At 46.2% G+C, this 14,720-nt stretch overlaps 1 protein-coding gene across 25 annotated transcripts in view; it reads left to right on the plus strand.

Moving 5' to 3' along the window:
• Rbfox1 (RNA binding fox-1 homolog 1) overlaps positions 1–14,720 on the plus strand; it is a 2,027,889-nt gene that overhangs the window by 153,337 nt on the left and 1,859,832 nt on the right. The window lies entirely within an intron of this gene.

Below are 14,720 nucleotides of genomic sequence, written 5' to 3' on the forward strand. Positions count from 1 at the left end.
CTGGTCACCGTCACTCCTGCTGTGAGGTCTCCCCTTGACACCAGTTCCTGAGAGAAAATAGGCAACGTAACCAGGGGTAAGCCCCGTTCTGAGGCTGAGGTACAGGGACAGCCTCTGAGCAAGCCGAGTCATTGATCAGATGCAGGTTTATTGCTTGTTGATTTCTTTGGTCTTGGCAGGAGTGGGTAGGCAAGAATAGGAGCTGCGTGGCACCCCCTTTTCTGGTCCTTCTGCCAGACCCACCCTAAGATAGTAGAGAGACTGCAGGACCTCTTCGGCCTCCGACGGGCGTTGACTCTGCCTGGAACTGGAGCTACCTCTTTCTTTTCCTGTTCTCCAGGGTGTAGTGCTTTGCTTGGATTTATGCAGATGGCTCCATGGAGGACTCTTAATGCCAAGGAAAAGAGAAGGGATTGTTCCCTGAGGTCACAGTCCGGGAAGACTTGCCACAGTAACCGTTCGGTGTTGAGACTGGGCCCTGCTGTCTTAATGGGAGCGGGCTCTGGTCATCATGCTCCAGGACCCCTGATGAGTTTGGGCCAGGCTCTTCTAGGCTCCAGGGTCACAAGCGTGAGATACATCCAGACACACACAAGAGCCTGGTATGTAGAGTCATGTCCAGGTTCCAGGGAAGTCCTGAGCAGTATTGCAGCTCTGTGGCCTGACAAGCTCCAGGTTAAGTCTCTGTGAGCCTCAGTGTCGTCTTCTAGAGAGGGGGCTGATAGTAACCCAGCCTGCAGTGTAACTGACATGGTTAAAGAAGCCATATGTAACTGCATGGCTGGGACCTGATGAATAGCAGGTGCTTTCACATTGGAAAAAACCGAAAGCAACAGTCTGATTAGGGCCTGAATAAAGTCACCCTGCTAATTCCTCTTACGCATTATGAGTTCAGTGTGGTATGAGCGCTTCTTCCTCTGGTCTGATCAATGCCAGGTGTTAATCTTCCAGGCTCCGGGATTTTATTCCCCTTCACTCTGAAGCACACAGGCATCCTGTGGGAAGACAAGGGGAGGAGAAATAGGAGGGGCCGCTCGTGTGTATCTGGATGGCTGGTAATGACCCATCAACAGGGTCTCTGCTGTGGTGAAAAATAATGAAACATCGATTCTCAGAACCCATTAAAAGTCAAATTTATATGAGAATTTTAAAAAGCAATTAGTTAGATTCAAAGCAATTAGTGTCCACACCTACCTTCAGGTCAGTCAAATGGGGGAGGTAATTGGGGTCCTACTAGGTGCAGGAATCAAGGGCCAAAGAGTAGAGAGGGGCAGAAATGACTATTATAGCTGGGTGTGATGGCCCGTCCCTGTGAATCTAGCATTCTGGGGCTGAAGCAAGAGGATTATGAGTTTAAACGCAGTCTGGACAATTTAGTGACTTAGTTAAAAGGACTAGGATTGTACCTCGGTGTGAAGGCCCCAAAGCACAGTAGAAGTCCAAGTACAAATGTCGTGGGCTTCTAGGAAAGGAGGTATGTATCTCTGATAGGCATCATATTTCATTTTGTGTCATGGAAGGGCACTGTTCAGCTTTTTATTTTGTTCTTTCTGCACCAGATACCTAAATTTTATCTCTGGCTCTTTCGAATGTCACTTTACATCCTTTTGGGTTGACTCAGTTATCCTCATGGCTCCCTCTCACCCTCCACCTGTCTAACACCTGCCTTTCTGCCTCTGGGTTTCTTCCTGAGTTCTAGATTTCTGTATGACATCTCTCCAGGGAGGCCCAGGATCAAACTCCCCTTCTTCTCCTGCTCCCGGTGCTAAGAAGTAAAACCAAAATATCGAGAAAGGGAATAATAGGGGTAGGTATGTGTACTAAAGATCTTAGAGTCAACTAAGCATTTAGATTCATAAGGGTATCACCACATGCGCTTAGCTGCAAAGCTGACACCAGGTGTCCCTTCATCAGTGCTCCGTGTGGCATAGTGCTAGAGTAAGCAGATGGACCCACATGGGGCAGGCGTTGCTGCCCTGGCCCAGGGGCTGTAGCATGTATCTGTGATCACTATGCTTTACGTGGGATACTCAGGGTCCTTTCAGAGGGGCAGCCCAATAAGAGCAGTGACATGAGGTCCACTGTGTGTACTCCGTCAGGTACTTAGTACAGCTATTTTCAGGGAAGATGCAAAGCACCAGGACGGGATCAGCTGTACCCTAGGCAGTGTTGCCCAGGAGGCCGACGGACACCCAGCTAATTGATCATCAGAGAGAAACCTAGGGAGTTACCTACAGGCATGAGAACAGGTAGGTTCTCATGCAGGTCACAGGGCTTTGTTAGCTCTTTGCTCATTGGGGTATTTTGGTAGGGGTACTAGGGAAGGTGTTTGAACTGAGTTCACAAATAGAGTAAGGGCAGGGCTGGCACAAACCCAGGATGAACGTCTCAGGAACCAAGCAGAAGCCATGTTTGTAGCCATCTGTGATCTGCGTTAAGGTTATGAATTATCCCTTCAAACATGAATGACTTAGTCAAGGGCTTATTATATTTCAAAATACTTCATCTCAAGAAGTTATTTCCAAGACCAAGGCTTCCTGGCCAAGAACACTTTATCCACTCTCTCCTCTCTGTTACTGTCTGGGTTGCCACCATCTCCCTGTCATTCCCAGTGTTATCATCACATTGGTGAGAGCAGTCATGTGTCCAAGGGCACTGGACTCAAGGGCAGAGACAGTGGTCCTAACTCTTGAAATGTGGAGTAACAAATAATTTAGAATCTAGTTTTGAAAACACAAGAAACAAGCCTTAGAGAATATTTAGGTTTCTCCTCTTTCTTCCTGACCCAAGGTGATAAATTTTCAAATATTTCTCTGCTCTTGCTTTGGTTTCTATAATCTTTTATTCATCTGGATCCCCTTCTCCTACTCTTGTTCTCCCTATCACCCACACATCTGGTTTCAGCTGCACAGAAGGGCATTCATTCTCTTCTTTTTGTCCCTTCTCACCATTGGCTGATAGAGAGATGGTGGCAGCCATGGATAGTGGAGGAAAAAAAGACTGCGCTAAAGCATCGTTGGCCAGGAAGCTCTGATCTTGAGAAATAACTTCTTAAAATGAAAGGTCTTGGAACATAATGAGCCTTTGACTACGTCTTTCATGTTTGAGGAGATAATTCATAGCATTAATCTGAGGTTTTTATTGGCACTGTTTTTATTAGGCATTATTTTGAACAACTAAATTCATGAATTTTGTTCACTTTTCTAATGTTATGAATACCAAAGTGATACATGTGCCTTGTAAAAAAGCCAGGAAAATACAGTAAACTTAAAAGAAGTGAATTAAAAGGTAAGAATAGAAGTATTATGGTGCATGTCATTCTTTGAAAAACAAAACCAAATGTGTTAATAGAAGATGACTCCACTCTCAGAAAGATTGGCAACACATTAAGCATCTTTCTCCATGCTATGAAAGATGACATCAGAGCACTGATATCTATTGGCTGGATATTAGACAGTTTATGTAAATGTGCTCTACTTCATTTAACAGATCCCCTGCTGTTGGATATTTATTTCAAAATTGTATTGGGTCATTTGACTCACATGGGATCAAGTCAGTACAATTTACCTTATCTGACATTATATTTTGAACCTCTCATGGATTACACATTTTTGGGAACAGACTTGAAAGACTGTGCTACAGAAGAAGAAATAGGTATTCTGTTAGTTTCTTAGGATGGCACCAAGGTGCCATCAGTCATGATGATAGTCATGAGAAGTGTCATCTATGATTGATGTCATTTATTTAATGTATCCCTCAGTTGTGGTTGTTGAAACACTCAGATCATCCTTGCTTTGTCCCTCCTCCTTGCTTGCCATAACTGGTCACTAAGATCTGTCGTTCAGTGTCCTAAATATTTCATTGAACAGGCCATTTTATTTTTCGGTTTTCTTTGATGTCTTTCTTCTCTTGATCCCATTAACAGCTGTCAGCTGTAGAGCTGTTGTCCAGCTATAGTGGCTTTCTGCTGTACAGCTCTGGTCATTCAGTGCATTGCTGACATCACACCACATTTGCAATAATGTCCAAGCCCCTTATAGTGGCTCAGAAGGCCCAGCTGTCCTCATGCTGCTCCCCATTTCTGTTCTCCAGCCATCCCCAGCTTCTCTTGTCTCTGGCTCAGCTCTGTCTGCAGGCATTTGGGCTGCCCTAACAGATTTTATCAACTGCATGGCTTAAATTATGGAAAGGCATCTCACAGCTCCGGGGGCTGGCAGCCCAGGGTCAAGGTGCTGTCTGGTTGAGTTCCTGGTGAACGCCCACTTCCTGGCTTGCAGCCAGCCTAACTTCTTGCATCATAACATGGCAGAGAAAGGGATACACATCTTTTCTTATGATGGTACCAATACTGTTCATTCATGACCTAATGTTGACTTACCTCCAGTGGGTCCCTCTCCTTTGGGATTAAGGCCTTAGCATATGAACCTCGGGCACACAGATATCTGTAACAGTGTGGGAGTCAGCTCTTGGTCTGGACTGGACCACTCTTCCTCCTTTTTCCTGTTACTGCAGTTCAGATGGTGCCTTCTCCAACCTAATGCCAACCTCGCATTTGGCTTCTGGGTGTGGTGCCCTACCAGTGATGAGGAGTTGTTCTGCATGGGTCCCTTCTTTGTGCTGATTTTAGCAGCTGCAGAATTGTAGCTCAGTTTTTGGGTCACATGCACTGTTATAGGAGAGCCCTTTCCTCTTACCTCCAGGTCTTAGCCTAGTGCCCACTACACAGTAAAACTTGTGAAGCACAGGAATAAATGAAAGCCATGGCTAATTCTTCTTTGCACATATCCTTGGCCAAGCCTACCCACAAGATGATAGCGCTGACCCACTTCTGAGGATCAGCCCGGATTCTTCTTGTGTTTGCTTTCTGGGGGGCAGAGAATTGTCTTCTGGCTGAAAAATGCTTGATGAACAAAATAGGAGAGTAGTTGTGTAAATCATTAATAAATCTGTTTACTATTTTTATTTGCATTGGATATCAAATTAAATATTGCATTAAGTGAGTTAAATATTAATATTGCATTAAATATATATTGCATTTTAAAAATTAAGTACTCTATGCCTTTCCTCGAAGCTGGAAAGCTTTAGTACCATCAGCCCAGCATGTGCTTACTGTGTGTAGATGTTTTCCATGTCATTGATGATTTATTAGTACCCACAGCAATAAGGGAAAAGATGACTGTTCCAGGGGGCCTGTGGAGTCCCATGGGTGAGTGATGTGGCCAGAGCAGCAGAGCCATCCAGTGAGAGCTGCTGTCCCATGGTAGGAGGAAAGGGGAAGGGAGAAGAGGGGAAAGATATAAATTACTGTGTGCTTGTCATTTGCCACACATTGTCCAATTTATGTGGATTATCTCTTTTAATTCTCATTAGAGACAAATGTAGCTGATACAATTAATACTTTTCTTCACCTACATGAACATGGATGTCTCAGAGAAGTTGGGACTTTGTCTCAAGCATTACAGCCTTATAGGACTGTCTCAAGGACTATCCCAGGCTGTTTGAGTCCTATGGTCAGTGATGACCTCCTGATACTCACAGAGGCCTTCAGGTTGCTATGAATCCAAATAGACAGACAAATTGTAAGGAATTTTAAATTTTGGCTGTATATTCCTAATAACAGGAGAGTATGATAAAATTTAGACTCATTCATTTGTCCATTCACCTACTTATTTATCTACATACCCAACAATGCACTCACCTGTCTGTCTGTTTTCCTGTTGATCTGTCCATCTATCCACTCACTCAATTGGTTCTTACTGGTCTCCAGGTGATACCAAGTATGGCCAGGCCTTGGGGGTATAGTGGTAAAAGAGACCATGATTCTTTTTTAGACAATCTTGTGAGCTCTCTTGGAGCCCTGAGACCAGACTTCTTATCTGAGTTTGACACTCATGTGTCTGACTGCTTTCTTGACTGCTCTGAATGACATGTCAAGGACATCCCTAATGTCACATGTCTGTTGTCATGGTCTATCCCTTTCTTACTTTCCCCCAATTTTCCTTCCTCAGCTTAGTAGTCATATCTTCTTATTCTTGTGACTCCCCCAAAACACATATCCTTCCATACCTGGCCACAAAGTCATCTTGATTCTAGATCTAAAATATTTATCAAATCAGTCTCATTTTATTTCTCTGCCACTAGCCCCTTCATCTCTAGTACCTATCATGTTCTGAGCCTGGAACTGGCTTTCCCTCCACCCATGTTCCCGGGATGGAATGAGGAAGCTGGGTCTCCTTTCACCTGCTAAGCTGCTCTCTACCTCCTTCCTGTGCAGTGGTTCTCACTTTGCTCAGATTCTGTCTCCTACTGTCAGTGCCTAGTTGGATCATAGTCCTCCACAGAGGTGGGCAGAGGTCATCTGCGTGGTGAGTGGGATCCACCAGATCCTATATTGTTCTCTCCAGCTCTTCTGTCTTTCCTTGGGACCTGCCTGAATCTCGAGTCTCATTCATGCTCCTCTCTGTTTCCTGCAGCCACCTAAATTCTGTGTATCCTTCCCTGGCTGGCTGTTCCACCAAGCTCCCCTTCTATCCGTGCCCTTTCCTCCTGGTTTCTGTTGTGTGTATGGATTTCATATCCTAGTGTTTGATGGCTCCCAGATTGTCCTTTCTTCCTCGCCCCCTTCCTTTCTTCTTCTTTTCTCTCCCTTTCTGTCCTTCTCTCTCTTTCTCTCTTTTTTCTTCTCTCTTTCCTTCCTTCCTTTCTTTTTTCTTTCTGCTGAACATTGAAGCCCAGGCCTTCATATTTGAGCTACTTCTCTGTCCTTTTTTATTTTGAGATAGGCTGGATTTGAAATTGAGATCCTCCTGCCTCAGCCTCTCAGAGTGTTGGAATTACAGATTTGCTCCACCATGCCTGATGTTTAAGTTGTTTTCTGAGTTTTGCATGCTGCATCTCAGCAGCTTCCTAAGGGCCAGGGGATGTCTTAATCTCTGTATAGTGCCAAGAGTGAGCTCAGTGCGAGTGAGCAAAGTGGTATTTGAGTGGGGTCCTGGAATCTGAATCAGGCCAGCTAAGTCTGAATTCCATCTCAGTATTGATGGGCACCTGAGACCTAAATAGCTCTGGTCCAGGGTCTGTAGAGAACTAATAGTAGCAACCTTTCTCGTGGTTTTATTATGGGACTAAACATTTTAACTCACGTAAAAGGGATTGAAGGTCACCCAGTCCCATCACTATCACTGCAGCCCCCACACTGTCTTGTTAAAGGTGCTGTTTTATAAGTCTCTGAAAAATGGAGGTACATCACTGAAAAAGGGAGTGCACAGTAAAGCTTTTAAGGGCTGCTCCAAAGCAGGGACTTGGTGGGAACCTCAAAATTTAAGTTTTGGGGCAGGTGCAGCTAGCAAATGGCTCTTTGTAGATGGAGATGGGGACTCAGCCGACCTCACAGTGATGTGATGTCCTGAAAAGAATGAAGGCTGTTAAGTGGACACAGCTTCTGCAGCTTCCTTCAGATATGAAAAAGACAGAACCCTGCTTATTTCTCTTCTCATTCCTGCTACAGTAATCTGAATCCTCCCTGAGGCCAGGTAGATGGCAGCCTGAGGGGCTTCCTGTGAGGAGGAATGCAAAGGAGGCGCTCCAGTCCATCCACAGGGTGGGCACAGCACATCACCTGCCTGCACTGCTCAGTGCTGTGGTGATTCTGAGTGCCTTTGCTTGATCTCTGGATGTCACGTCCTTGTTTGTCTTCAGGGGTAGCGGGAGGGATGTGCTCAGGTGTGGAGGTTGAAATTCTGCTCATGAAGTGGATGTTCTCTGTCATCTTTTCTCTTCTGAGGAGGGGGACAGATAGCTGGCTGCAGACTGGGTTTCATAGGAGGGATTTCTGTCCTGGAGGAGACAGAAAGCTGCCCCTGTCCACTGTTGGCAAAGTTGCGCGGCAGAGAGTGGATCTGTGTGGGGTGCTCAGCTCAGCAACGCCTGAGCACTGGAGTGCAATGTCCGGGAACTGTTGTGTCCTGAGTGCTGCAGCTTTGCCCCTCTGGTTCATCTTCCTTCTTTTTCCCTTTCCTCTCCCCACTTGCTTTTCCTTTTTCTTTAAAGCACATGGTTTTTCAGATGCCAAGAACAGAGGTGAGGAGGCCATCAGACCAACAGGGAGTTACAGGTGTGTAATTACTGCTCTGGGCACCGCTCAGAATGAGATCCCTCCCCCAGCACACAGCTATCACCTCTGCTAGGATGAACGGTTCACATGCTTTTGTCTTCTCTTTCAAGCCTGTTGGGACATTTGTAGCAGAGGAGAAAGGGGAAGAGTTCGCCCTAATCCTTCCCTGTCCCATTTTCCTGCCTTTAAGTGGATCCAAGCCCAGGCCTTGTAATTATCTCAAAAATAGACATGATAGCCACTGTGCACTTGGTGGGTTTCCTTGGCAGTGTCTAATGAAAGAGTGTGACGAGGCGGCAATAGCTTGGTGGCAGGGCGGATGGATGGCCCTGCGTCTGCTAATCTCACATTTCATCTCGGTTTAAGCAGGCTCTGAGCTCATTAATTGTCCCTCTGAGAAGGGCCAGGCATTTATCTTGGAGAGCCATCTAGTTTCATGAACTCACGGAGCCTAAAGGGAAGGGAAGGGACACATTGCTGCCATCCACCTAATTCCCCTGAGCAAAAAATATATAGCTAGACAGAGGAGATGGCTCTTGATCTATTTTGCCTGATTGGCTACCAGGAAGACTGTGCCACTTTCCACTCCCAGCAATTGTCCATGAGAGCCCCACCTCCCCGCGCTATTACTGCACTGAAACGAGAGAAATTTCAGAGTTACCTGATGTCACCGAGTGGCTGATATTTTAACAAACACGGTGCACAATTCACATTTTATCAGGATAAAGGAAAGTGATCCTTTCCTTTATATATTTGATGTCTTTTTAAAAACTGTCGATCCTCCCTGATTTCATTTAATACAAGCTTTGGATGCCAATCACTAGGATAGCTAAAGAAATGGTAGTGTACATGGAGTGTGGAGTTCTGTGCAGTTACAGAAGTGACAGGGGCTCCACCTCAGGCTTCTCCATAGTTGGTCCCTTAGTGGGCATTTGGCCCTGTCTGGAGACATTTTTGGGTTGTCATCACTGAGGAAGGGGAGGCACTTTGGGCATTTAGTGGTCAGGGGCCAGGGTTGCTGCTAAATATCCTGTCTATAATGTATGAGCTTGGGAAATGGAGTCAGTTTTGCTAAGTTGCGATAGGCAGTGGTTAAACAGTTTATTAGGATCCATGAGGGTAGTTGTTAAAATTGGGAACATGTGTTTGCCTGTGTTTTATGTTGAGCTTTGAAGGTGGGTGAAGGAAGTCCCCCAACTCCACATTTTTATCAGCACTAGAGATACTAGAGCTTGGCTCTGTAAGGATGTAATTGAACCAAATGGATCTATACCTTGGGGCAATGCATTTTTTTATTGATTCCAACTCTACGTTATTATTGTTGCTTAATGAGGAACTAATGTAATTTCTAATGAAGCCACATGGCCCTTGAATAGATGAAGTAAGATTTTATTTCCCCCGTGACGCCATATCCTCTCTTCAATTAAAACCCAGGAAGGAAAATTGATACAAATGTAAGAATTTTTTTTGTAAGATGAGTGTCAAGACAGTAGCTTTTTATTATGCATGTAAATTTCCCACCTAATGGGATTGGAGGGGGGTGTGGCTGGCTCCAAGTAGGGTGGGGATGATTTAAGTGGTAAGGAGGGGTGCTGCACTGGTGGTTGCTGTCATTTATGATGATCAGGGCATACTCTGTGCCTTCCCACCCTGCCTCTCCCAGTGGTATCGCTGTGTGTCACAGAGCCCTCCCGGCTTCCTCCCTGTTGGCTGCCACTCATGAGTAGAATTTGAGTGATCGCCTTTCATAACATTTTTACTGAGGTGCAACTCATATACCGTAATATTAGCCATTTAAAACAATCAATGTAGTGGCATTTAATATATTTACAGTGTTGTGCACTCACTACTGTCTACTTCCAAAATATTTCTATGACATCAACGTGAAGCCTGTATCCACCAGGCATTTGCTACTTCTTCCCCTGCCTTTGACCCTGGCATCCACCCATCTGCATTTGTCTCCATGAAATATTTCATAAAAATGGAATCATGCAATAGGTGACCTTTTGGGTCTGGCTTCTTTCATATAGAAAACAATCTGGAAGAAATTATTCTGGTGGTTCCTCAGCAAGTTAAGCACACAGTGACCATGCAGCCAGCAATTCCACTGCTAGGAGCATTCCTAAAAGAACTGAAAACAAACAATAGACAACAATACAATACAAAACAAAAAGGAACAGGGGACAAAGACTTGTCAGGTGCCCAGACCCCCCACATTGACAATGGTGTAGTTTACAACAGCCAAAAGGTAGAAGCAGACCAGTGTCAGTCAGTGAATGGGTGGAGAAGCAGAATATGTTTTTCCCATGTAAAGGAGTCTTACAGAGTCATGAAAATGGAGGAACCCCTGACACAAACCATGGTCTGGTGAGCCTCGAAGCATTGTGCTGAGCTGCTGCCTGTGCTGAACTCATGTCTTCATAGTGTGGACTTAGCTGCTGGCTCTGGAGGCTGTGCTCCTGGAAGATGGATCTCATTAGGATGGAGTTCCCTGTGCTGCACTGGGTCTCCTGTCCAGCTGTATAGTTCAACCTTAGCCCTGTGTGTGGAATTGAGCAGAAAGCTTTTAGGTCTTTGTCACCTGTTCTCTGGAAGTGTCTGCCTGATTGTGGTCAGCAGATGCTACTTGGCTGTCTGTAATTCTGGCTGAGGGCTGATGTGACCCATGAAGATTCCTTCGGGAGGCCAGTGTGGGTATTAACACAGCTGTCACAGCTGCTTTGGGGACTGTGATGGAAGGGTTCCTTCTCTCCTTCTGGGGACAGCTGGCTCCATACTCCAGGGCATGAAGAATGCTTAGCAGAGTCCATCTGTGAGGAGCCTTTGCTGTGGGCCTGACTGGGCTGCCACTGTGCTTACGCCCAGAGCATTCAGCTGAGTGAAGAGTGTTAGGAAGAGTGTTTGGGCCAGTGCTGGCTTTTGAAAATTAACAAATGAAGGAAGCACTCAGTGGACCATTTGATGCCTGTTATGTGCCAGGATCCAAGAGCCATATCTATGTGCACTTTCTCTTTTCGCCAGCACCCCTTGAGTGGTGGTGTGACTGTCTCCTCCTTCCTTCCCTTCCAGGTGAAATTCATATGCAGTAGTACCTTGGCACTGGTTGTTAACTTGTTCCAGGAGGTGCGATGAGTATCAGAAATGACAGATATCATGCAAAAAATTTTTTTTGATGGACTGGAAAAGATAGTGAATCACGTGGCATTGGACAACTGGTAAATCTACCTTGTGCCTTGGGTACCAAACAAGTGACAAGTACTAGGACAAAGTGTTCTGGACATTGTCATCACTTAGCTGACCCCTGAGCACACTGTGTGTCACTCTTATTCCTCCTTTCCCTGGCTCCTGGAACCCCAAATCTTCTTGCTGTATGTTTGGATTTGCTTACTCTGGACCTATCCTGTACCTGGAATCACTCATGCGAGCCTCATGTCTGACTCCTTTCCCCTGGTGCAGTGTTTATGAGGTCTTCCTGTTGTGCTTCACACGTCCCTCATGGTTATGGCCAAGTAGCAGCCCATCCTATGGACAGACCACTTGTTCGGTCATCTCCCATCCATGGTCCTTTGGGCCACTGCCACCTTTGTCCATTGTCAGTAGTGTGGTGGGCATTTGTGTCCATGTTCTTGTGAGAGTCACTGGTTTCAGTTTTTGGTGTGTCTCTTGGAAATGGAATTACTGAGTTGCAGGATAATTCCATGGTTAACTTACTGAGGAACTGCTGTTGCTCTCTTTTAACCAGAGGAAACTGAGGCTCAGCTAGACCCCCCACCCCCTGCCAGGTGTCCATGGTGAGGGTCAGAGTCAGGATTCGAATGCTATCTCTGTCTCCAGGTGCTGTACTCTTGCCTATGGGTGTCCACTCTGGCCAGCCTGTTCTGTCTGCTGAGTGGGAGGATGAGGCAGGCAGCTCCCCAAATCTGAGGGACCTGATGTTCCCATTCCTGGTGATTCCCAGTCTGCTTCTATCCTTAATTCTCCCCTTTCTTCCCACTGGGGCCTTTTGACTTCTTGTCTTTGGAAACGATAGTTGCTGAGTCACTTGAGTCAATTTGTTGATAGGTTGTTTGACTCAGTTATTCAGTCTGTCTGTCTGACTCAGGGCTGGTAAGTTAGCCTGCCAAAGAAATAATAAGTCTCCAGGCCTTATTTTAGACCATGTGATAATTTATATCTGCCCCACAGCACCTACACATGTTAGGTCTCAGCATCTTCTCTTTCCACCACGGGAACAGAAACCCAGAGAGGTGAGGTAACTTTTATTTATGTTATACAGCTCCTGAGTGACACAGCTGAAATTTGAACCTCTGTCTATACATCTCTGCAACGTGGATTCCTGCCACTGAAGTCTTCTCTGGGCTCCCTTGGCAGCACCATTTTTCATACAAATACAGTGATGGATTTTTTAATAAACCATATTGTAGTTCCAACCTTTCTAGATCATCATGGGCCTCAGAGCAACCTGAGACGTTAGGGATTCCTTGGCTGGTGGTGAGAAAGAGGGAGTTTCTTGTGTCAAAGTGGCATTTCATGGTCTTTCCTGCAGACCTTAGGAACCGGTGTTTTACAAAGTGGATGTTTCAGAGTCCACAGTGAAAGTGACTGTTGCTGTCTCACATGACTGTGTCTCTGTCATCTCAGCACAAGGCTGTGTGGCATTACCTATCTTTTTCACTCAGAAGGATGATCCATGTAATAGAGGAGGCCAGCCTAGGTCCCTTCCTTGCCTTTCTGGTGGCCTCAGGGGCAAGAGGTCAGGGTATTTTTCAGGTGAGAGGGAGAACAGGGTAATGCAGGCGGCAGGGACAGGTAGATCCGATCGGTCCCACCGCAGCTAAATGCTATGCCTGGAAAGCGTCTCCTAGGCCTCCTCTCCTGAGTGTGATAAAGCAGGCAGGGAGCTGGGGAGTGTTTACACCTGCTGCGTGCACAACTCTCAGTGGCAGTAATTCTCTGACCTTTTAAAATGGATAAATCTCCTTGGCAGGGGTGTGTTTCTAAAGCTTAGCCCGGGATGGGGATGGAGGCCATGGCGAATGTGGTGGGCCCAGTGAAAGGATTTATTATCCTCCACGGGGGTCTATCTTGGAGACCTGCCATACCCATGGCCCAGCTCAGAGCGGTTTGTGGAGAAAAAGTATCTCTAGCTGAAACCCGGTCCTTGCATTACCTCCCAGAAGGATGAAAGTAGGCAGGTTGTTTTTCAGATTGTGCTGAGTTTCTTCCTTTGATCACCTTGCCTTTGTCTGCCTCCTTTGTAAGCTCTGATGGATGCTGTGTTCTCAGGTCTCTGTTATTTGCTGTCACGGGGAAAACAGGGTGAGAATCTTATTAGAAGGACTCTTTTCTCTTTCACTCCCTTCCAGCATCCCCAGGTTGCATAATCACCTCCGCGGCTGGTGGCTGTGTTCCTTTCATCCTTTCCCATCCTCCTGTGCTCCTGCTCCAGCTCTCCAACCAAGGGCCTGGGACCCCTGGAGGACAGCGGCGTTTTCTAAACCTCCACTGTGTTCCTGGAGCCTTACAACAGTGATTTCGTGTCATCTTCCTACTCTCTCTGTTTGCAGTGGGAGCCTCAAACTCAGAGAGGCAAAAGACGGTCTCGCAGGAAGGACAGGGATTAAGATCCAGGCCTGAGTGACTGAAGGGCATTTCTTTTTCTAATGTTGTCTTTAGAGTTAGGAGAGTCAGGGTGCTACGTGGACCTCCTTAAGAAGCCTCTATTCCTCCAAGGTCCCTCCTCCTCTCCTTTTTTTTTTCTCTTTTCTTTCTTTGTGGTAATGGGGATTCAACCCAGAACCTTTACTCTGAGATACATCCCTGGCCCTTTTAAAATTTTTTATTTTGAGACTCACAAAGTTGCTGAGTCTGGGCTTGAACTTGTGATCCTCCTACATTGGCCTCCAGAGTGCTGGGATTACAGGCATGTGCCACCATGCCCAGCTCCTTTATACTTCCTGAGTGATGTGTGTGCTGTCTGTCTGGACTGGCCTTGCACCTACTATCAGCTGTGTGTACATTCCCAGCACCTTCCATCTACAGGGCTGGGGCTCACTTCACAGGGATGATTTCCTAGCAAGGGGGAATGCTTGTTCCTGGCCACAGCATCAGCTCTAATTAGCAGTGTAATTAGAGCAGGATTTACCATCTGATCTTTTGTGGAAGCCCCATGTCTGCCTGCCTGCCTGCCTCTGGCCAGGAGGTGTCTGGATCTCCAAGGATGATGATGTTGAGTCCTGCAGAACCAGGGAAAGTAATCTGCTCAGACTTTTGTACAAATTTTGTCACCCTGGGTCTTCCCTGGCTCTAAAAATAATGTTCAGACATTCTGACGTGATCAGGCCCACCCACCTCTCCTACATTGCTTATGTCACCTGCCTTGTCCCAGAGACCCTCAGACTGTCACTTCTTCTGAGGGCTCTCATGCCTCCAGCTTGCTCTTCTTCAGTGCCCTCTTTTGTCTTCTCCATGGCACTCAGCACTCTCTAAAAATGGTCTTTTCTTGTTCTCAAGGGTATTCATTGATCTCTTCCCACTGAATGGTGAGCTGCCCACAGACAATGCTTCTCTCACTCTGCTGACTTGTCCGGTGAACATTCATCAGAGG

This window comes from Cavia porcellus, unplaced genomic scaffold (genome assembly GCF_034190915.1).
Source record: "Cavia porcellus strain 051 isolate PalLab524CR breed Dunkin Hartley unplaced genomic scaffold, mCavPor4.1 scaffold_16, whole genome shotgun sequence".
NCBI classification, from domain to species: Eukaryota; Metazoa; Chordata; class Mammalia; order Rodentia; family Caviidae; genus Cavia; species Cavia porcellus.